Source organism: Panulirus ornatus, chromosome 22 (genome assembly GCF_036320965.1).
Source record: "Panulirus ornatus isolate Po-2019 chromosome 22, ASM3632096v1, whole genome shotgun sequence".
NCBI classification, from domain to species: Eukaryota; Metazoa; Arthropoda; class Malacostraca; order Decapoda; family Palinuridae; genus Panulirus; species Panulirus ornatus.
The window spans coordinates 4,659,948-4,685,262 of NC_092245.1; the positions used below are offsets into that span (position 1 = coordinate 4,659,948).

Below are 25,315 nucleotides of genomic sequence, written 5' to 3' on the forward strand. Positions count from 1 at the left end.
ATAGTATGAGTTGCTACGAGGGCAGCGGAGCCCCATGCTGGCTCGTCCACAGTGGAGTTCCCTCAAGATGTCTCGCGAGATTCTCAGACGCTGAAGTCGCTGTAGTCATTATCGTGGCCAACACCAGTGTCGTACCTGTAGCTTCCTGAGTACGATGGTACGATCGCTAGGCACGATCCCCTGACCTTTGACCCGACACTGTAAGGTTATGTCAAATGTTATGGGGCGTCATACGATAGATTCCTATCGTCAGACACGAGGGGTGTACCGTCGTGTTCAAGGGTTGTACCGTCGTGTTCAAGGGGTGTACCGTCGTGCTCCATGGGTGTACCGTCGTGTTCAAGAGGCGTACCGTCGTGTTCAGGGGGTGTAATATCGTGTTCAAGAGGTGTGCCGTCGTGCTCAAGGGGTGTACCGTCGTGTTCAAGGGGTGTACCGTCGTGTTCAAGGGGTGTACCGTCGTGTTCAAGGGGTGTACCGTCGTGCTCCATGGGTGTACCGCCGTGTTCAAGGGGTGTACCGTCGTGCTAAGGGGTCATAACGGTGATGGTACAGGAGGCGATGTAGCGTACGAATCAGTAAAGATGTCAGAGCAACAGTTCCCTCCTGTGGCCGCAGGAGATGATCACGTTACCTTCCCCCACACGGCTCATCTTCCCTCCCCCACACGGCTCACCGGCCACCCTCCCCCACACGGCTCACCGGTCACCCTCCCCCACACGGCTCATCTTCCCTCCCCCACACGGCTCACCGGCCACCCTCCCCCACACGGCTCACCGGCCACCCTCCCCCACACGGCTCACCGGGCACCCCCCCCCACACGGGTCACCCGGGCCCCCCTCCCCCCACGGCTCACCCGGGCCCCCCTCCCCCACACGGCCCCACCCGGGCCCCCCTCCCCCCCAAAGGTCACCGGCCACCCTCCCCCCCACGGGTCACCCGGGCCCCCCTCCCCTACACGGCTCACCCGGCCCCCCTCCCCCCAACCCCCCGGTCCCCCCCTCCCCCCCCCCCTTTTCCCCCCCCCACACAGTTCCCCCCGGGCCACCCTCCCCCACAAAGGCTCACCGGCCACCCTCCCCCCCACGGCTCATTTCCCCCCCCCCCCACAAAGGGTACCGGCCACCCTCCCCCACCCCCCGGCCCCCCCCCCCGGTCCCCCCCCTCCCCCACACGGCCCTCATGGCCCCCCTTCCCCCCCCCCCCACCCCCCCAGGGTCACCGGCCACCCTCCCCCCCCCCCCCCACACGGCTCATCTTCCTTACAGTAAGAAATGGGATTTCTTTCTCCTAAAATATTATTGTGTGGAGAAAATTTCATTGTCTGGGAAAATTAGGATTTTGATATGATTCTGCTGTGTGGTTGAAAAACATAATGTTCACCCCCAGTGGTAAAGATGGGCGTATGTAATTTGGGAGAAAATTGGTTGACTACATAATGTTCACCCCAGTTTGGGGAATTTATGAAAGTATGTTGGCAGGGAAAATATGGTTGACTACATAATGTTCACCACAGTGGTGATGATGACGTATGTATGGCAGAAAATTGGTTGATACCTAATGTTTTAACCCCCAGTGGTAAAAGATGACTTTTGGGATGGCAGTAAAATATGGTTTTACTACATAAGTTCACCCCAGTGGGTGATAAAGACGTATGTTTTGGCAGAAAATTTGGGTTTACTACATAAATTTCACCACGTGGTGTGAAAGACGTTTTTGTATGGCGAAGAAAGTGGTTGACTACATAATGTTCACCACCGGGGGGTGATGATTGACGGGTTAAAGTTATTGGGTAGTAGAATAAGAATTTTTACTACATAATGTTTACCACAATTTGGGGAAGATGGGCGTAGTATGGCAAATAGAAATGGTTGGGCTACATGATGTTCACCACAGGGTTTTGAACGTAATGTATGGCATAAAAATATCTTTGGGCTACTAATGTTCACCCCCAGGGGGGTAATGAGACGTATGTATGACAGTAAGAATATGGTGACTAAAATAATGTTCCCCCCAGTGGGGGAATGATGACGTATGTAAAGAAGTGAATAAAGGCTGGGCACATAATTTTTCAACAGTGGGAATGTGACGTATGTATGGCAGAAGAATGTGGTTGACTACATAATGTTCACCACAGTGGGGATGATGAAAGTATGTTTTGGCAGGGAGAATTTTGGGGGTTTACTGCAAAATGTTCACCCCCAGTGGGATGTTCGTATTATGGGAGAGAAAATTTTTGGGCTTTCATAATGTTCACCACAGTGGTAAAGATGACGTATGTATGGCAGTAGAATATCTTTGACTACATAATGTTCACCACAGTGGTAATGATGACGTATGTATGACAGTAGAATTGGTTTACTTTCAAAAATGTTCACCACAGTGGTAAAAAAAGACGTATGTTTTGGCAGTAAAATTTTGGGTTTACTACATAATGTTCACCACAGTGGTAATGATGACGTATGTATGGCAGTAGAATATGGCTGACTACATAATGTTCACCACAGTGGTAATGATGACGTATGTATGGCAGTAGAATATCTTTGACTACATAATGTTCACCACAGTGGTAAAGATGACGTATGTATGACAGTAGAATATGGTTGACTACATAATGTTCACCACAGTGGTAAAAAAAAGACGTATGTATGGGCCCCGAAGAATATGGTTTTACTAATAATGTTTACCACAGTGGGGAAAGATGACGTATGTAAGGCAGTAAAAAAGGGCCGGGGGTGTTGTTCACTACCATCAGTGCTTCCAAAGGGCACGTGCTGCCCAGGACACGTGCTGCCCGGGACACATGCTGCCCGGGACACGTGCTGCCCAGGACACATGCAGCCCGGGACACGTGCTGTCCGGGACACATGCAGCCCGAGACACGTGCTGCCCGGGACACGTGTTGACTGGGACACGTGCTGTCACCCTCATCCTACCTCATGATTTCCCCAGTCAGTACCCCGGGGGGTTCTGTTTTACAAACCCGGCTGTACACTCATCATTATGTTGTGTACACCAGGCTGTACACTCATCATTATTTGTGTACACCAGGCTGTACACTCATCATTATGTTGTGTACACCAGGCTGTACACTCATCATTATGTTGTGTACACCAGGCTGTTTCATTCTTATGTTGTGTACACCAGGCTGTACACTCATCATTATGTTGTGTACACCAGGCTGTACACTCATCATTATGTTATGTACACCAGGCTGTAACTCCAATTTGTTATGTTTCACCGGCTGTTTTTCAATTTTGTTGTGTACACCCGGGTGTACACTCTATTATGTTATGTACACCCGGCTGTTCTCATTATGTTTTGTTAACCAAAGGGTGTACCCCTCATCATTAGGGTTTTGTACACCGGTGTACATATTATGGTGTTTCACCAGGCTGTACACTCACCATTATGTTCTGTACACCCGGGTGTAACATCATTATGGTTTGTTACACCCGGGTGTACACTCTTTAAATTTTGTTGTGTACACCCGGCTGTTCATTTTCCTTTTTGTTTTGTACACCAGGCTTTTACACCCCATCATTATTTTGGTTTTACACCCCGGTTGTAAATCCTAATTTTGTTTTTGTACACCAGGCTGACATTTTCATTATGTTGTGTACCCCCAGGTTTTACACTCTCATTTTTGTTTTGTACACCCGGGTGTTTCATCCTCATTTGTTGAGTACCCAGGTTGTAAACCTCATCATTATGTTGTGTACACCAGGCTGTACAAATTCTCATATGTTGTGTACACCAGGTTGTACACTCTCAAATTGTTTGGGACACCAGGCGTAACCTCATTATGTTACGTACACCCGGGTTTTTACACCTCATTATGTTGTTAAACCAGGGGTTTTCCTCTTCACTATTGTTTTGTAACCCGGGCGTACACTTATTTTTTTGTACACCCGGGGTTTTACCTTTCATTAAAGTTATGTACACCCGGCTGTAAATTTATTATGTTTGTAAAACCAGGCTGTACACTCTCATTATGCTATGTACGCCAAGCGGTACAATCTCGCCAGATACACTCTGATAACATCATCTCTTTCCTCTACTTCATCATCAAGGAAGGAACACGACTGCTGGACTTTTCCCACCATAGCAAAAGTCTTCAGCTGATCAGACATCTGAAAACAACAGGTTGATGAAAACTTACGATTATCAGATCATTTACAACCAGAGAAGGATTATCAGATTATATACAACCAGAGAAGGATTATCAGATTATATACAACCAGAGAAGAATTATCAGATTATATACAACCTGAGAAGAATTATCAGATTATATACAACCAGAGAAGGATTATCAGATTATATACAACCTGAGAAGAATTATCAGATTATATACAACCAGAGAAGGATTATCAGATTATATACAACCAGAGAAGGATTATCAGATTATTTACAGCTAGAGAAGGATTATCAGATTATATACAACCAGAGAAGGATTATCAGATTATATACAACCAGAGAAGGATTATCAGATTATATACAACCAGAGAAGGATTATCAGATTATATACAACCTGAGAAGGATTATCAGATTATATACAACCTGAGAAGGATTATCAGATTATATACAACCAGAGAAGGATTATCAGATTATATACAACCAGAGAAGGATTATCAGATTATATACAACCTGAAAGAATTATCAGATTAATATACAACCAGAGAAGAATTATCAGATTAATATACAACCAGAGAAGAATTATCAGATTATTATACAACCAAGAAGATATTCCAATTATATACAACCAGAGAAGGATTATCAGATTATTTACAGCTAGAGAAGGATTATCAGATTATATACAACCAGAGAAGGATTATCAGATTATATACAACCAGAGAAGGATTATCAGATTATATACAACCAGAGAAGGATTATCAGATTATATACAACCAGAGAAGGATTATCAGATTATATACAACCAGAGAAGGATTATCAGATTATATACAACCAGAGAAGGATTATCAGATTATATACAACCAGAGAAGGATTATCAGATTATATACAACCAGAGAAGGATTATCAGATTATATACAACCAGAGAAGGATTATCAGATTATATACAACCAGAGAAGGATTATCAGATTATATACAACCAGAGAAGGATTATCAGATTATATACAACCAGAGAAGGATTATCAGATTATATACAACCAGAGAAGGATTATCAGATTATATACAACCAGAGAAGGATTATCAGATTATATACAACCAGAGAAGGATTATCAGATTATATACAACCAGAGAAGGATTATCAGATTATATACAACCAGAGAAGGATTATCAGATTATATACAACCAGAGAAGGATTATCAGATTATATACAACCAGAGAAGGATTATCAGATTATATACAACCAGAGAAGGATTATCAGATTATATACAACCAGAGAAGGATTATCAGATTATATACAACCAGAGAAGGATTATCAGATTATATACAACCAGAGAAGGATTATCAGATTATATACAACCAGAGAAGGATTATCAGATTATATACAACCAGAGAAGGATTATCAGATTATATACAACCAGAGAAGGATTATCAGATTATATACAACCAGAGAAGGATTATCAGATTATATACAACCAGAGAAGGATTATCAGATTATATACAACCAGAGAAGGATTATCAGATTATATACAACCAGAGAAGGATTATCAGATTATATACAACCAGAGAAGGATTATCAGATTATATACAACCAGAGAAGGATTATCAGATTATATACAACCAGAGAAGGATTATCAGATTATATACAACCAGAGAAGGATTATCAGATTATATACAACCAGAGAAGGATTATCAGATTATATACAACCAGAGAAGGATTATCAGATTATATACAACCAGAGAAGGATTATCAGATTATATACAACCAGAGAAGGATTATCAGATTATATACAACCAGAGAAGGATTATCAGATTATATACAACCAGAGAAGGATTATCAGATTATATACAACCAGAGAAGGATTATCAGATTATATACAACCAGAGAAGGATTATCAGATTATATACAACCAGAGAAGGATTATCAGATTATATACAACCAGAGAAGGATTATCAGATTATATACAACCAGAGAAGGATTATCAGATTATATACAACCAGAGAAGGATTATCAGATTATATACAACCAGAGAAGGATTATCAGATTATATACAACCAGAGAAGGATTATCAGATTATATACAACCAGAGAAGGATTATCAGATTATATACAACCAGAGAAGGATTATCAGATTATATACAACCAGAGAAGGATTATCAGATTATATACAACCAGAGAAGGATTATCAGATTATATACAACCAGAGAAGGATTATCAGATTATATACAACCAGAGAAGGATTATCAGATTATATACAACCAGAGAAGGATTATCAGATTATATACAACCAGAGAAGGATTATCAGATTATATACAACCAGAGAAGGATTATCAGATTATATACAACCAGAGAAGGATTATCAGATTATATACAACCAGAGAAGGATTATCAGATTATATACAACCAGAGAAGGATTATCAGATTATATACAACCAGAGAAGGATTATCAGATTATATACAACCAGAGAAGGATTATCAGATTATATACAACCAGAGAAGGATTATCAGATTATATACAACCAGAGAAGGATTATCAGATTATATACAACCAGAGAAGGATTATCAGATTATATACAACCAGAGAAGGATTATCAGATTATATACAACCAGAGAAGGATTATCAGATTATATACAACCAGAGAAGGATTATCAGATTATATACAACCAGAGAAGGATTATCAGATTATATACAACCAGAGAAGGATTATCAGATTATATACAACCAGAGAAGGATTATCAGATTATATACAACCAGAGAAGGATTATCAGATTATATACAACCAGAGAAGGATTATCAGATTATATACAACCAGAGAAGGATTATCAGATTATATACAACCAGAGAAGGATTATCAGATTATATACAACCAGAGAAGGATTATCAGATTATATACAACCAGAGAAGGATTATCAGATTATATACAACCAGAGAAGGATTATCAGATTATATACAACCAGAGAAGGATTATCAGATTATATACAACCAGAGAAGGATTATCAGATTATATACAACCAGAGAAGGATTATCAGATTATATACAACCAGAGAAGGATTATCAGATTATATACAACCAGAGAAGGATTATCAGATTATATACAACCAGAGAAGGATTATCAGATTATATACAACCAGAGAAGGATTATCAGATTATATACAACCAGAGAAGGATTATCAGATTATATACAACCAGAGAAGGATTATCAGATTATATACAACCAGAGAAGGATTATCAGATTATATACAACCAGAGAAGGATTATCAGATTATATACAACCAGAGAAGGATTATCAGATTATATACAACCAGAGAAGGATTATCAGATTATATACAACCAGAGAAGGATTATCAGATTATATACAACCAGAGAAGGATTATCAGATTATATACAACCAGAGAAGGATTATCAGATTATATACAACCAGAGAAGGATTATCAGATTATATACAACCAGAGAAGGATTATCAGATTATATACAACCAGAGAAGGATTATCAGATTATATACAACCAGAGAAGGATTATCAGATTATATACAACCAGAGAAGGATTATCAGATTATATACAACCAGAGAAGGATTATCAGATTATATACAACCAGAGAAGGATTATCAGATTATATACAACCAGAGAAGGATTATCAGATTATATACAACCAGAGAAGGATTATCAGATTATATACAACCAGAGAAGGATTATCAGATTATATACAACCAGAGAAGGATTATCAGATTATATACAACCAGAGAAGGATTATCAGATTATATACAACCAGAGAAGGATTATCAGATTATATACAACCAGAGAAGGATTATCAGATTATATACAACCAGAGAAGGATTATCAGATTATATACAACCAGAGAAGGATTATCAGATTATATACAACCAGAGAAGGATTATCAGATTATATACAACCAGAGAAGGATTATCAGATTATATACAACCAGAGAAGGATTATCAGATTATATACAACCAGAGAAGGATTATCAGATTATATACAACCAGAGAAGGATTATCAGATTATATACAACCAGAGAAGGATTATCAGATTATATACAACCAGAGAAGGATTATCAGATTATATACAACCAGAGAAGGATTATCAGATTATATACAACCAGAGAAGGATTATCAGATTATATACAACCAGAGAAGGATTATCAGATTATATACAACCAGAGAAGGATTATCAGATTATATACAACCAGAGAAGGATTATCAGATTATATACAACCAGAGAAGGATTATCAGATTATATACAACCAGAGAAGGATTATCAGATTATATACAACCAGAGAAGGATTATCAGATTATATACAACCAGAGAAGGATTATCAGATTATATACAACCAGAGAAGGATTATCAGATTATATACAACCAGAGAAGGATTATCAGATTATATACAACCAGAGAAGGATTATCAGATTATATACAACCAGAGAAGGATTATCAGATTATATACAACCAGAGAAGGATTATCAGATTATATACAACCAGAGAAGGATTATCAGATTATATACAACCAGAGAAGGATTATCAGATTATATACAACCAGAGAAGGATTATCAGATTATATACAACCAGAGAAGGATTATCAGATTATATACAACCAGAGAAGGATTATCAGATTATATACAACCAGAGAAGGATTATCAGATTATATACAACCAGAGAAGGATTATCAGATTATATACAACCAGAGAAGGATTATCAGATTATATACAACCAGAGAAGGATTATCAGATTATATACAACCAGAGAAGGATTATCAGATTATATACAACCAGAGAAGGATTATCAGATTATATACAACCAGAGAAGGATTATCAGATTATATACAACCAGAGAAGGATTATCAGATTATATACAACCAGAGAAGGATTATCAGATTATATACAACCAGAGAAGGATTATCAGATTATATACAACCAGAGAAGGATTATCAGATTATATACAACCAGAGAAGGATTATCAGATTATATACAACCAGAGAAGGATTATCAGATTATATACAACCAGAGAAGGATTATCAGATTATATACAACCAGAGAAGGATTATCAGATTATATACAACCAGAGAAGGATTATCAGATTATATACAACCAGAGAAGGATTATCAGATTATATACAACCAGAGAAGGATTATCAGATTATATACAACCAGAGAAGGATTATCAGATTATATACAACCAGAGAAGGATTATCAGATTATATACAACCAGAGAAGGATTATCAGATTATATACAACCAGAGAAGGATTATCAGATTATATACAACCAGAGAAGGATTATCAGATTATATACAACCAGAGAAGGATTATCAGATTATATACAACCAGAGAAGGATTATCAGATTATATACAACCAGAGAAGGATTATCAGATTATATACAACCAGAGAAGGATTATCAGATTATATACAACCAGAGAAGGATTATCAGATTATATACAACCAGAGAAGGATTATCAGATTATATACAACCAGAGAAGGATTATCAGATTATATACAACCAGAGAAGGATTATCAGATTATATACAACCAGAGAAGGATTATCAGATTATATACAACCAGAGAAGGATTATCAGATTATATACAACCAGAGAAGGATTATCAGATTATATACAACCAGAGAAGGATTATCAGATTATATACAACCAGAGAAGGATTATCAGATTATATACAACCAGAGAAGGATTATCAGATTATATACAACCAGAGAAGGATTATCAGATTATATACAACCAGAGAAGGATTATCAGATTATATACAACCAGAGAAGGATTATCAGATTATATACAACCAGAGAAGGATTATCAGATTATATACAACCAGAGAAGGATTATCAGATTATATACAACCAGAGTTACGAGTCACAAAGATTGCATATAATACAGTATTCCCAGTCAACCTGCTGCCGCACTCACGCGCCCCTCAGCGGTCTCCTGTACCACGCGAGGTCGCCCAAGGCAACAGTCTGTCACCAGTGCTGCTCGTAAACTACACAGCAAACATTTCCTCGCTGGCTGGAAACACGAGCGTGGACATCACCGATGCAGATGACGCCATTAGATTCATAGTCTCAAAGAAAACGCTTCTTAACGACTTTCACACAGTACAGCCAGAGTGGCTAGGGAGAATAAAACTTCGGCCCAGACATCAACATGACGAGGCTTGATAACTGAACCAAAGAACAGCAGCAGGTAAAGCAGCCCTGGCGAGCCTGTAAGGAGTCTGGCACCTGCTGGTGGAGCATTAATTACTCCTGGTAAACATAGTGTGATGCCCTCCACGCTGGTCTACCCCCGGCAGCCACACGCCTCGCCTTCACATCAGCCATACTGAAGCTACGAAGACTACAGAATATAGTTCTATGATTCGTCTTCATCAACGAAATATAACCTGGTACCGAAAAAAAAGAAAAAAAAAAACTGCACCTTAAAATCAAGTGGTGCCTGCTGAAGGAAAACAGCAAAAAGAAGCGAACACTAGACGACATGTTCGACATATTCAAGACGGAGTTCGCTATTAAAGCGAATATGTGACAATCCTTGAATCCGACTCAACCCCGGAGAACAGAGACAGGCTTTATCCATCCACGAATATACAGAGTCACTGGTGCTAGGTTTAACTTAACCAGTTTTTCTTCCTTAACCATCACACATCATCACTACACACACACACACACACACACACACACACACACACACACACACACCATAGTCTGCCGGGGTTACGTAAACATGGCAACCAAAATAAGCGTCCAGTCAACGACCCCCACACTTCATCTCTGTAACCACGCTGTGAGGATCATCTGCTTCTCCTCTGTACCTGTCCAACCCCCACCTCTTCCCTCCTCCTAACCCACACCTCTCCCCTCCTCCTAACCCACACCTCTCCCTCCTCCTAACCCACACCTCTCCCCTCCTCCTAACCCACACCTCTCCCTCCTCCTAACCCACACCTCTCCCCTCCTCCTAACCCACACCTCTCCCCTCCTCCTAACCAGCCAATTTAAGGTAGAAAAAAAAAAGTTCCCGGGACGTAGCCACACCCACTAACAACTCCGCTCACGCCGGGAAGGAGCAGGTATGTGGGGCAAGGCTGCCAGTTTCTGTTAATGATCGTACAAATGTTGCCACATAAGTCGACAGTAAACCGTGTGAAGAAACAACTATTAACAACCACATGATTATCGTCCATGACAAATGTTGGAAATGTGTCATCATCTTCAAGTTATCTCACTTCTATTGTCACTCTCCGAGTGTTGCTTGTCACACTTCCTTAAGTTACCTTCTCTCCTGAAATTATGTATTTTCTACCCATGATAAATACATATGATAAAAACTATGACAATGAATTCTGGTCTGCCAGTGAAACAAAAGCAACATGAAGTTGCGTTTGGTTGACATCATCATTCTAATTCTCACACAATGACGTGAAGGTTGACAATAAGACATGGCCGTTACAAGAGGCTTGAGAATCAAGTGTCTGTAGTAATGATCTGCCTCGGTATATTGACCTGCTAACATGACTGAGCTGGTGGCACGTAATGGATGAATACTAAAAACCAAAGTAAACCTGAATTTCGACCAACTGCGTTTTATGGTAACGTCAGAGCAACGAACACCGCCCCTCCCACGATCCCCTCCAGCCAAACACCCCTCGCCGCACACAGGTCAAGAAAACGAAAACATACACACACACTCTATATATATATATATATATATATATATATATATATATATATATATATATATGCGCTGCTCGGGAGAATAAAACTTCGGCCCAAACATCATCATGACGAGGCTTGATAACCGAACATATCAAAGAACAGCAGCAGGTACAGCAGCCCTGGCGAGCCTGTAAGGAGTCTGGCACCTGCTGGTGGAGCATTAATTACTCCTGGTAAACATAGTGTGATGCCCTCCACGCTGGTCTACCCCCGGCAGCCACACGCCTCGCCTTCACATCAGCCATACTGAAGCTACGAAGACCACAAAATATACTTCTATGATTCGACGTCATCAACGAAATATAACCTGGTATCGGAGACATCGAAAAAAAAAGTGCAACTTGAATTTAGGTGATGCCTGCTGAAGCAAAGCAGCAAAAAGAAGCGAACACTTCGGGAAGGGTACCATGCAGTTGTCCTTTAAATATCCAAAGCTTTTGACAGGGTGTAGCACTGGGGTCTCCTCTCTAAGCTCCTCTCTTTTGGCTTCCCTCCCTCACTTTGCTCCATCATATCTAGCTTCCTCTCCGGCCGATCTATCTCTGTGGTTGTCGATGGATCAGCCTCTCTCTCTCTCTCTCTCTCTCTCTCTCTCTCTCTCTCTCTCTCTCTCTCTCTCTCTCTCTCTCTCTCTCTCTCTCTCTCTCTCTCTCTCTCTCTCTCTCTCTCTCTCTCTCTCTCTCTCTCTCTCCTCCACAAATAATCCTATGCACTCATACGCTGACGACTCAACACTGCATTCATCCACATCCTTCAATTCTGCTCCCTCTTCTCTCACTCGATCTGCATCTCACCTTGACACACGTCCCTCAGTATACTGAGGCTTGGACAGGATACCTTTATAGAGTTGACGAAATCTGGTTAAGTTTACTGACCTCAAGACCCAGTTTCTACCCATCTCGCTACCGGGAATTCCTCAAAATTTTCCTCTCTCCTTTGACTGTTCTGTAATTCACCTCTTGACTCACTCAATATGCTTGGTATTAATGTAATACCCACTTTTCTGGGAAACCCCTCACTACAGAAATAGCTAAGACTGCTTTTAAGAAACTGGGTGTCTTGTTTAGATGTCAAAACGTCATTTCTTCTGAACAGTTGCTCATTTTACACAAAGCATTGATTCGTTCTTGTATGGAGTACTGCTCTCATATCTAGTATGGTTCTAACTCCGAATCCTTACTTAAAGTTAAGTCGAAAGCGGTCCGGGTTATAAACTCTCCCAGGTTAACTTCTTGCCCTTAGCCGCAGTGTTAGTTAACTTTCCCTCTTCTACGGGTGTTACTTAGGTTTTTGCTCGCGAGAGCTGGCTGCTTGTGTGCCTACAGCATTAGCCAGACGACGCAATACTCGGCAAGCTGCTGCGTCACATAATTACCGTGTGGCCGTTGGCAACTCAAGGAAGGGCTGTCTTGATAACTGCTTCTTTCCCTACACCTCGAAGTTTAGGAACTCTACCCTCTCATGTCTTTCCCAATAACTATGACTTGGCACATTTCAAAAGGCAGGTTTTTCACATTCTTCGAAATTCATAAAAGCTTTACCTTGTCTCTTCTTTTCTTTTAATTCTTTCATAATTCTCTCTTTATTTCAATTAAGGGCCGGCCTTCATGTGGAGTTCTGTTCGTGACTGGAGCCATCAACGTGACCAAAGCCAAGCATGTGTGATGCACTAACCTGGTGAGGCAGGAGGCCTTCCCTCGGCCTGCAGAACCATGACTGTGATGAACTAACCTACGGCAGTGGTACCCTGTTCCCCTGGCGGTACAGTGTTCCCCTGGTGGTACAGTGTTCCCCTGGTGGTACACTGTTCCCCTGGTGGTACAGTGTTCCCCTGGCGGTACAGTGTTCCCCTGGTGGTACAGTGTTCCCCTGGTGGTACAGTTTTCCCCTGGCGGTACAGTGTTCCCCTGGTGGTACAGTGTTCCCCTGGTGGTACAGTGTTCCCCCGGTGGTACAGTGTTCTCTTGGCGGTACAGTGTTCCCCTGGTGGTACAGTGTTCCCCTGGTCGTACAGTGTTCCCCTGGTGGTACAGTGTTCCCCTGGTCGTACAGTGTTCCCCTGGTGGTACAGTGTTCCCCCGGTGGTATAGTGTTCCCCTGGTGGTACAGTGTTCTCTTGGCGGTACAGTGTTCTCTTGGCGGTACAGTGTTCTCTTGGTGGTACAGTATTCTCCTGGTGGTACAGTGTTCTCTTGGCGGTACAGTGTTCTCTTGGTGGTACAGTGTTCTCCTGGTGGTACAGTGTTCTCTTGGCGGTACAGTGTTCTCTTGGCGGTACAATGTTCTCTTGGTGGTACAGTATTCTCCTGGTGGTACAGTGTTCTCTTGGCGGTACACTGTTCTCTTGGTGGTACAGTGTTCTCTTGGCGGTACAGTGTTCTGGTGGTGCAGTGTTCCCCTGGTGGTACAGTGTTCCCCTGGTGGTACAGCGTTCCCTGGTGGTACAGTGTTCTCTTGGCGGTACAGTGTTCTCTTGGCGGTACAGTGTTCTCTTGGTGGTACAGTGTTCTCCTGGTGGTACAGTGTTCTCTTGGCGGTACAGTGTTCTCTTGGTGGTACAGTGTTCTCCTGGTGGTACAGTGTTCTCTTGGCGGTACAGTGTTCTCTTGACGGTACAGTGTTCTCTTGGCGGTACAGTGTTCTCTTGGTGGTACAGTGTTCTCTTGGCGGTACAGTGTTCTCTTGGTGGTACAGTGTTCTGGTGGTGCAGTGTTCTACTGTAGGTAGAGCTCCCTCTATGTGGCACAGAGCTCTCATGGCGGTACAGCGCTCCCTTGATAGTAAGGTGCACTCTTATCTGTACAGGGTACAGTGAGGTGCACTCTTATCTGTACAGGGGACAGTGAGGTACACTCTTATCTGTACAGGGTACAGTGAGGTGCACTCTTATCTGTACAGGGTACAGTGAGGTGCACTCTTATCTGTCCAGGGTACAGTGAGGTGCACTCTTATTTGTACGGGGTACAGTGAGGTGTTCTCCTCATTACAGGAGCCACACATATCGTCCACTGACTCTCTGTGTTGCGTCATTACAGGAGCTCCTGAAGCCTGAGCTGTACTGGACGAATCAATGGAACAAAAGCCGTGTTGATGGTAGAAGGTCTGGACGACCACAAGATTACTCTAATGATGTGGCTCCCGCGACCACCGCCCTCGCTCATGGATGGCTGCTGCAACTGTCTTTTTCGCTCCCTCATCCCCTTCCACACACACACCCCTCCTCCTCTCCCCTACACACACACACACACACACACACACACACACACACACACACACACACGTTGATGCTGGCTGTGTGTTGCACACAATGTGCACATCAGGATTGGATACAATAAAAGATAGAGAGGCGGCATACACGCGAACAGAACACCGCTTCTTTACCACACACCTAAACAAATATCATTTTCTAATCGACAAGCGAGTGATTTTTTGGACGTTAAGAATGACGAGCATATGAGACACACAGAGCCTGTGTTTCGGTTGTGAGACATTATCCCGGTAGACGGGGATGTGTGTGGCACGCGGACGGTGGGCATGTGAGCGAGGCTAGTGAGTGCTGGGATTAGCAAGTTAATTTTCTGACGAAAGAGACAAGAGCGGTGTATTGTGAGTCAGCCGCAGGGAAGGAGTGATAGTGAATGGATAATGTACCGAAGGAAGCAGCAGATGGTCAACAGGAAGGTGCAGGGTTGGAAAAAAAAAAAAAAACGGCTGATGACAGATGTTGTGCGAGACTATCAACAAACTTCAGGGAGAATAAGGAAATGTATTTGGAAGGAGTTTATAGAAGAACAACAAAAATGGCAGGAACACTGAAGGAAGTAGATGGAAAGTGTGGTAAAGGCAAAGATGAACTGAAGAAATGGAGTGAGCATTTTGAAGGACTGTTGAATGTGCTGAAGGACACGGTGGCAAGTGTAAAGTGTTTTGGACGTGCAGGTATGTGGAAATAAGAGATGCATGGCAAATAGATTGATGAAGAAAGAAGAGGTGCTTAAAATATTGCATGAAACGAAGTGTGGCAAAGCAACTGGAATGGATGGGACTACAGATGAATTACTCAGTAAGTCAGGATTTTCAGAGCATCCATGGCGCAGGAGGACTGGCGGAATGACCTTATAGTGCCACTGTATAAAGGCAATGGGGAAAAATGAACATTCGAATTACAGAGTTGTAGGTTTGCTGAACATACCTGGTCGATTGTGTTGCAGAGAGGTGACTGGCAGGATGGTGGCATGCAGAGAGCACTAGGTTTAGGAGGAACATCGTGGATTCAGGAATGATAGAGGATTGTTGGACCAAGTGTTGCTTTAGAAGGCTGATTGAGACATACCTAGAGAAAGGGAAAGATCCATGTGGTACACTTATGGATCTGGAGAAAGTGTATGTTAGAGTCGATAGAGATGTTTTGTCTAACTCGCAACGAATATATCATGTGGGAAGCAAGCAGCTAGAAACAATGAGGAGTTATCATCCAGAGAGTGAGGTGTATGTGCGAGTAGGAAGAGAGGAGGATGAGTAGTTAAGGTGAAGGTGGGTCTGCATGATGGGTGTGTGATGTCACCATAACTTGATGATAATGAAAGAGGTGGCGAGAGAGGTAACTGGGTGGGTGTTGGAGAGAGGGATGGGTCTGCTGAGGGTGAGGGGTACGGGCCTGGAAGGTGAGTTTGTTCCTATTTGCAGATAACATGGCGCTAGTGGCTGACTGATTCGAGGGTGGAACTACATGTGTCTGTGTCTGGGAGAGTGTGAACAAGGAGAAGTTAAGCGTGAACGTGAATAAAAGTTAGGTTAGCCAGGGAGGGGGAGAGAGACAGGGCCGTTTGAGTGTGAGTTTGACTGGGATGAAGCTGGTGCCTTAGACACCTGCTGAGCCACAGTTCGACCCAGGGAGGCTATCGCGACCCTCCTCCACCCCACCAGAAGCACTGCTGAGCCACAGATATCCCCCGGGGGAGTGTGGGAAGCGTCAGGTCCCGCCCTGATGTGTTCACGAATATATCAGGAAAATACCATACGTAAATAATCGTTTGCATGTGTCGGTAATCCTCATACGAAGTTCATGCTGAGGAACCCTTTATGGCCCACACGAGGACCACATACGCCCTCACTATGCTTATGACCCACACTAGGACCACATACACTGTCACTATGTGTATGGCCCACACTAGGACCACATACACTGTCACTATGTGTATGGCCCACACTAGGACCACATACACTGTCACTATGTGTATGGCCCACACTAGGACTACATACACTGTCACTATGTGTATGGCCCACACTAGGACCACATACACTGTCACTATGTGTATGACCCACACAAAGACCACATACACTGTCACTATGTGTATGGCCAACACTAGGACCACATACACCCTGTGTATATGGCCCATACAAGGTGGAGGAAGACGGGTGTTGTGTGAGTGTTTGTCTGTCTGTCGACACCAGAGCACAGTATCATGTGTGGACACGACCCTCTGGGGCTACGTGAAGGTATAAAGAACTACTGAAGACGTGGGTCATCGTCTCGATGAATCGATTTGGTGTTGTAAAGAACACACGCATGTACGCGTGCGTGGGGGGGGGGGGGGGGGTGTCATCATCGAGATTGCCTTTTATCATCAGTCAACACACACATACAGAGAAACACAGAAGTGACTCACATGATTCAGTCATCCTTCAGACAAGCGTCAAGAGCAGAGACAACTCAAACTTTGTGAGCCAACATTTTCCATGATACGGGATCTGAAGCCGACCGTCAGAGCGCGACACACCTGTGGCGGGTCAGTGATGAAGGCCCGACTACAGCTTTCGAACACAGTTTCACTTATTTCCCTTTGCGGTTTGGTTGACGGAGCTCCGTAAGCCACAGCCATAAGGTTATATAGCATATGGAAGTTGTATTAAAAGTGAAACTTGAGGGATAATTCCTCAAGCTACGCACACAGAATCCCAGTCACGTGAACTGTTGAATGTGGTCGACAGTCACGTGAACTGTTGAATGTGGTCATCAGTGGTCTGTCAAATCACTTACATAATGTCGTTCATCGGAACACGATCAGGTGAATCGAACAAGTGTAACCAGAGCACCGCAGTGAATGTAAACATAAGACTTCACCTTAAAGATCCTATAGCATGCAGTACCCCCACTGTGGACGACCATGTAGACTCTCAATACTTCCACTGAGAACATAGTCTCACCTGCAGTGTACGCCTGAAGTGTCAGTCACTGTATAAAACTAAGCTTCTTCTATGTGGCACTCCTTGTTTATATGACGGGGGCGGGGCCAGGAACAGTGCCAGAGGTTTCATCTTGGATCGTAAAGTTGGATTTATCTTCGTTCTTGCTGCTTCTGTCCTGAGGTGAGAAATCATGTGCATCACTTATGCTTTCTTGTGTCCGTGTGTATTAATGCTACATGGACAATCTTGATGATGACTATAGAGGAGTAAAGCTGAGGGTGTAGGGGGCCGCGGTGGTGAAGAGGAACCTTCACCAGGCTACCTTCACGTCCTCACCTTCACCAACCACCACCTCCCCTCCCCATACGGTTTTGCGGCTGTGATGAATTAACAGTAATCTCGTGGCTCCTTCTTTCCACTGGTAAGATGTTGATGATGATGATGATAAAGTTGTTCTTAACAAAATGTTTGGCTAGTAAGATGGTCATTCCCGGCTATATAGCAGGTTGGAGTGATAAGACAGTCGTCCTCGAGGGTAAAGCAAGTAAGGGTAAAAGGATAAGACAGTCGTCCTCGACAGTAAAGCAAGAAGGGGTGATAAGATAGTCGTCCTCGACAGTAAAGCAAGAAGGGATAACATAGTCGTCCTTGAGGGGAGAGCAAGTAGGAGTGATAAGTCGTCCTCGACAATATATCATGAGGCTGAGGAACTAATGACATAATATGTTGATGTTCCTGCAGCTCAGCTTATCAATTTTCATCTGTAACTTGGTTTGTTTCCTCTGCGAGCAGACTCACTCCTCGGGGACACTAAAGTCTCTCGTAAATACTTTTGAAGGTTACGTAAGACTTGAATAGCCAGACAAACATCTGACTTGATGATACAAAGGATTACAGAAGAGTTCAAACAGCGACAGACCAATGGTCCCTTTGAGGCTGTTTGTGACACTGAAAAAATAAATCAGAAACTCACAGAATACTTTCCCTTGTCTTTTCTTTTTCCGCTTCATAATTCATGGTAACTAATGCGTCCATTTTCTCTGACCTTTTGTTGTGATTATTTCTCGAGAACAGAGAAGTTGTCAGTTGTGAAGATGAGGAAAACAAACAGATCGAGAAAGTAAGAACAGCGAGATGGCGAAGATTGAACAGATGAGTAAGCTCGTCAAAAGTTGGAACACTGATACTTAACACTTGATGTCGACTTGTGTTCGTGACTGGAGCTTTCAACAACATAAAAAAGTAAAAATCAGGAAGGCAAACAGTTGATTCGAAGAGAGAAGCCTGCAGGCTCTCGAGGCGCGAATGATGTAAGTCGTGGATGTGAAGTGGAATATCTATCGTCTATTCTTAGACGTATCTCTGGTTCTGCTGCTCTCCAACACTCCAACTGTTCTATCGTTCCACATCTTTGTAGTCTTGTTGACTAAATGATCAAGTGAAATGTTTGCCCACGAGTTTGCAACCATTACTGCGAGTGTAATCAGATGAATCAAGTCTTCAGTAAATTGTTAGATCAGGATTTTCAAAGCCTTTGATAATCTTAGATTCTTGCATGAGATCAATTCTTAACCTATTTTCTAAGCAAAATATATTCACGTCCTTCAGTCGGCTCTCAATAGGACTTGTTTCTTAGTCCAGGAATCATCTTGGAGGCTCAACGCTGTACTCCTTCCATTCTGTCTGTCTCTTTTCAAGTAAGGTGACCAAAACTGAACACAATATTCCAGATTTAATTCTGAAGACTTACCAATGAATCCAAGAATCTTGCTCGTCCTTTTCACTGCTTACTTGGTTTTAGGTCATCCAAAATTATCACACTCATGTATTTTGACTCTCACCTTTTGTATTTGATCAGAATTCAAATTATAGCTTGCCTTTTCGTTTTTACTACTAATATGTAAAACCTGGGAGAGTGCATGCAAGAATTCGCAGTAGAACTATAGATAAAGTTAATTCTCTTATCTCTTAACCCCTGACGCATGACGTCATGAACCTTGTGTGTGACGGGACGACCCTTGAACACGACGGTATGACTCCTGAGTATGACGGGACGACCTTTGAGCGAGTGTATGACTACTGGGGTAAGCTGGCCTATTGTGTATGAGGTCAAAAGTCAGGGAATCATCATATCCAAGGTTCACAGAGTCGTGTCCAAGGGTCGTACTGTTGTGCTCAGGGGTCCTGTCTTCCTGTTCAAGGGTCACATGGTCGTGTTCCAGATTCACAGATCGTGTTGAAGAAGCGACAACCCCTGTGTGAGGTTCCTCTGATCCAGCTTTTAGCTCCACCATCACGAAACACCGATCCTGCCGCGTCTGACAAACTCTGGTTGAGTATAATGACCATGACCAAGTAACGAATCTTGGCACATGTGATGGTGGTGTCTTATCATCAACTCGTTATTACAAGCAAGTGAAGCAGCGAAGAATCCTGATCGATCTTCAGTCCAATGTCCACCGCCTTACCTGTGTTTGCTCATACGAGACACCAAGCTTAGACCACATATGGTCCACTAAACCCCCGTCAGATGACCGACCAGCGGGTAATAGTGCCCCCAATAATCCTGACCATGATTGTTTACCTTCGTTTACCTTAAGTTTACCTCAACACAGTGAACCGCATGACTACCTTCATGACGTCTGCATCTCAAGTGGGCCGTTGTCATATCTGTTTCGTCCCGCCACTGCTAAACTTTGGAACTCTGTTGGAACTCTGTATCCATTTGTGGCTTTCCTAACAGAGACGGCCTCGCCCTCTTGAAATTTCTGTCTCTATAATCTTTTTCTCTACTCTGTTCAAGCGTCGCCTCAATGATGTATTCTGTCTGTGACGCCAGATTTCAACGTAAGAACGAGAAAAAGAACCACATTAGAGCAAGGTTAGTCCAGCAGAGGAAGGGGCCTCACACTAGATTCCCTCCCGCCTGATGTGTGTGGACACTTCCCACTGGGCTGAGGGAGGAGGTGGCACCATCATGCACCCTCACATGTAACAGGTCAGGGGTCAAGGTTGCTCAGGTTCAGTCAAATGTGGTTTTAGTTATGACCTCAGTCCATAAGGGTCGCTCATGGTAACTAATGCATCCATTTCCTTTCACCTTTTGTTGTGATTATTTCTCGAGAACAGAGAAGTTGTCAGTTGTGAAGATGAGGAAAACAAACAGATCGAGAAAGTAAGAACAGCGAAGATGGCGAAGATTGAACAGATGAGTAAGCTCGTCATAAAAGTTGCAACACTGATGCTTAACACATGATGACAGGAGTAATGTGTAGGACCAACACACCATTATATTGATCGCACGAACCTGACACATATCTTGAGCCCATCTGTCACGACTCACCAGCCCATTGCCTCCCAGTTCCGGCAGAGGCGCCCCACATCACCTCACATCACACCGCGTTAGACCTCCCGCTTCTGGCTCCGGCAGCGCCCCAATTCCCCTCGCGTAGTGCCGGACCTCCCGCTTCTGGCTCCAGCAGCGCCCCAATTCCCCTCGCGTCGTGCCGGACCTCCCGCTTCTGGCTCCAGCAGCGCCCCAATTCCCCTCGCGTCGTGCCGGACCTCCCGCTTCTGGCTCCGGCAGCGCCCTACCTCACCTCACGTCATGCCGGACCTCCCGCTTCTGGCTCCGGCAGCGCCCCACATCACCTCACGTCGTGCCGGACCTCCGGTTAATGGTTCCGGCAGCGTCTTCCATCATATCTCACCCCTGAACTTGACAACTGAGTCTGCAAGCCTCAATACCGTGCTTAGAACATTCGTATAGTTTCCAGTGACAACCTGACAGATAACATCCGACACATCATCAAATTAGCATACGGGCCACTTCATCACCCACATCAGCTGACGCTGACGCAGAACCTAGAAATCTGAAGACGCTACATCGGTACATGAAGTTCCCGGATGCCCTCTACCCTACCTGACAATGTCGTCTCCACCACCTAAACTGTACCCTACAATCCACTCCATCCTCCACACTCTGCTAATCATGCCAGTCTCCAGTGCTACTAATGGTCGCTCATCTTCCATATCTTTAACGTCTAAACACATATCTCTTAACCAAAGGATCAATCATGGACGGAACAGCCTCGCTCTTCTCGTCATTCAACTTGGAGTTTGACGGTTGCAGGACACCAACGTCTTGTCTTAATCTTTGACAAAATTATGATTGCATGAAAGTGGATATTTACATTTAGGATATCTTCAATAATAAACGTAAACTGAACCAGATAATTTTCTTGACGCCATGTACCAGCCAGCATCTAGCGAACAGTTTTTGAAAGTCTGGTCAACGCCTCAGAGTCGTATCGTATCGCCAGCACGGATGATGTAAGGTTGAGGCAGCCAAGCTGAGCAGTTGTGTGCACAGGACTCCGCTTGTTGTCACTGGCTGTTATGGAGAAAAGGTTTCATTGTTGGATAAATGTGAGTGAGTCATCTGCTCTCATTATGTCCGCTGAACTGCCTAACCTTGTGAGAACCTTGTCCATTATTGAGTAAATTCATGTAATTATCGGTTATCGGAGAGACGTAACTCACGATGTAAACGTTTATGTTATGTAAACGTTTCGGACAGAAACATTTTCTTTTGACAAGCATACCTTCCGATGTAAACGTTTTTATTGAACTTTACGTAAAGGCTGTGGACAAAACGTTTTCTTTTGGCAGTCGTAACTCACGATACAAACGTTTTGTGTTTAAATACAAACGTTTTCTAAGAAAACGTTTCCTCTTGTTTTATTTCCGTCCGACTACCTTCGTGTGGCGGGGTTGTACACGTCACCCAGGAATACAAAGGGAAGCCAACAGCAACAAGATTACTGTGAGGCTCCGGGCCTGGGGGGGGGGGGGGGGTTTAGTACAGCGGGAGATGAAAGGTAAACAGATGACTAAAGCAAGAATAACTGTCAATTATCAATGTTATTTTTTTTTATTATACTTTGTCGCTGTCTCCCGCGTTTGCGAGGTAGCGCAAGGAAACAGACGAAAGAAATGGCCCAACCCACCCCCATACACATGTATATACATACGTCCACACACGCAAATATACATACCTACACAGCTTTCCATGGTTTACCCCAGACGCTTCACATGCCTTGATTCAATCCACTGACAGCACGTCAACCCCGGTATACCACATCGCTCCAATTCACTCTATTCCTTGCCCTCCTTTCACCCTCCTGCATGTTCAGGCCCCGATCACACAAAATCAATGTATAATCAATTATGGCGTCGCAAATAATGCCAAATGTGGAGTTGAACTGAATCAGTTTGCCAAGTCTGTTTGTAAATGTACTTAAACCTTTGCTTTCAAATATTTTAATTAGTAAATCAAAGCACACACACACACACACACACACACACACACACACACACACACACACGGAAATAAAACAAGAGGAAACGTTTCCTTAGAAAACGTTTGTATTTAAACACAAAACGTTTATATCGTGAGTTACGGTTGCCTAAAGAAAACGTTTTGTCCACAGCCTTTACGTAAAGTTCAATAAAAACGTTTACATCGGAGGTTATGCTTGTTAAAAGAAAATGTTTCTGTCCGAAACGTTTACATAACATAAACGTTTACATCGTGAGTTACGTCTCTCCGATAACCGATAATTACACGAATTTACTCAATAATGGACAAGGTTCTCACAAGGTTAGGCAGTTCAGCGGACATAATGAGAGCAGATGACTCACTCACATTTATCCAACAATGAAACCTTTTCTCCATAACAGCCAGTGACAACAAGCGGAGTCCTGTGCACACAACTGCTCAGCTTGGCTGCCTCAACCTTACATCATCCGTGCTGGCGATACGATACGACTCTGAGGCGTTGACCAGACTTTCAAAAACTGTTCGCTAGATGCTGGCTGGTACATGGCGTCAAGAAAATTATCTGGTTCAGTTTACGTTTATTATTGAAGATATCCTAAATGTAAATATCCACTTTCATGCAATCATAATTTTGTCAAAGATTAAGACAAGACGTTGGTGTCCTGCAACCGTCAAACTCCAAGTTGAATGACGAGAAGAGCGAGGCTGTTCCGTCCATGATCGATCCTTTGGTTGAGAGATATGTGTTCAGACGTTAAAGATATGGAAGATGAGCGACCATTAGTAGCACTGGAGACTGGCATGATTAGCAGAGTGTGGAGGATGGAGTGGATTTTAGAGTACAGTTTAGGTGGTGGAGACGACATTGTCAGGTTTGGACATAGAGAGAGAATGAATGAGGAGAGGTTGACAGAGATGTTTTATACGTCAGAAGTGGAAAGATCAAAGAGAACAGGGAAACCAAACTGGAGGTGAATGAATGGACTGAAGAGTTTGAGTGATCGGGGCCTGAGCTATGCAGGAGGGTGAAAGGCGTGCACGGAAATGTGAATTAAAGTGATGTGAGTTATTGAGGTCGAAGTGCTATCAATGGACTGAACCAGGGCATGTGAAGCGTCTGGGGTAAACCATGAAAATGTCTGTGGGGCCTGGATGTGGATCAGGAACTGTGGTATACTGGGGTCAACGTACTGCCAACGGACTGACTAGAGAATGTGAAACGTGCAGGGTAAACCATGGAAAGTTCTCTGGGCCCTGGTTATGGATAGGGAGCTGTGGTTTCGGTGCATTACTTGGAGGCCATGACAGTTAACTAATCATACAAGAGCTTGAGATCAAGATGGGATGGGTATTTCCACGACTGGGATAAGCACGTGAGTCAGGTACCTCTAGATAGCCACGGCGGTGGGAATGTTTACAGTCAGGTTTATCTTTTATGGACTTGAGTGAACCTTTGATGAATAGTGACATACCACATAACCTTACTGAGACAGATCTGAGCTCTGTGTGTGTGTGTGTGTGTGTGTGTGTGTGTGTGTGTGTTTGTGTGTGTGCATTTATCCTCGTCGTTTTCTAAAACAAGAGAATAATTTCAGCAAAACAAAATGTGTCAAGTAAGCAATGACAACATTATACCAGACGAGGCCAGCCACAGCTGTGGCCTACTGACCGCTGTACTTCAGTATGAAATGTTCTGGTGAGCAACGGTCTTGACCTGACCACATGATTGCCTGGTCTTAACCACCCTCAGCACGACCTGGCAGACCCCCTTACCACAGCGGTTCGACGCTTGAACACAGCGGTACGACGCTTGAACACAGCGGTACGACGCTTGAACACAGCGGTACGACGATTGAACACAGCGGTACGACGCTTGAGCACAGCAGTACGACGATTGAACACAGCGGTAAGACGCTTGAACACAGCGG

At 43.3% G+C, this 25,315-nt stretch overlaps 1 protein-coding gene and 1 long non-coding RNA gene across 3 annotated transcripts in view; one reads left to right on the plus strand and one right to left on the minus strand.

The window, feature by feature from the left end:
- Nucleotides 1–17,389, plus strand: part of LOC139756505 (uncharacterized) — a 58,149-nt gene extending 40,760 nt beyond the window's left edge. For both annotated transcript variants that reach the window (XR_011714362.1, XR_011714363.1), the window contains exon 3: nucleotides 14,893–17,389. This is a non-coding gene — a long non-coding RNA (uncharacterized lncRNA). The remainder of the gene's footprint in view (nucleotides 1–14,892) is intronic.
- LOC139756504 (uncharacterized) overlaps nucleotides 1–18,087 on the minus strand; it is a 46,835-nt gene extending 28,748 nt beyond the window's left edge. The window contains exon 1 of the mRNA XM_071675951.1: nucleotides 18,065–18,087. The gene's annotated coding sequence lies outside the window, so the exon portion shown is untranslated. The remainder of the gene's footprint in view (nucleotides 1–18,064) is intronic.
- Between the last annotated feature and the right edge of the window lie 7,228 nt (nucleotides 18,088–25,315).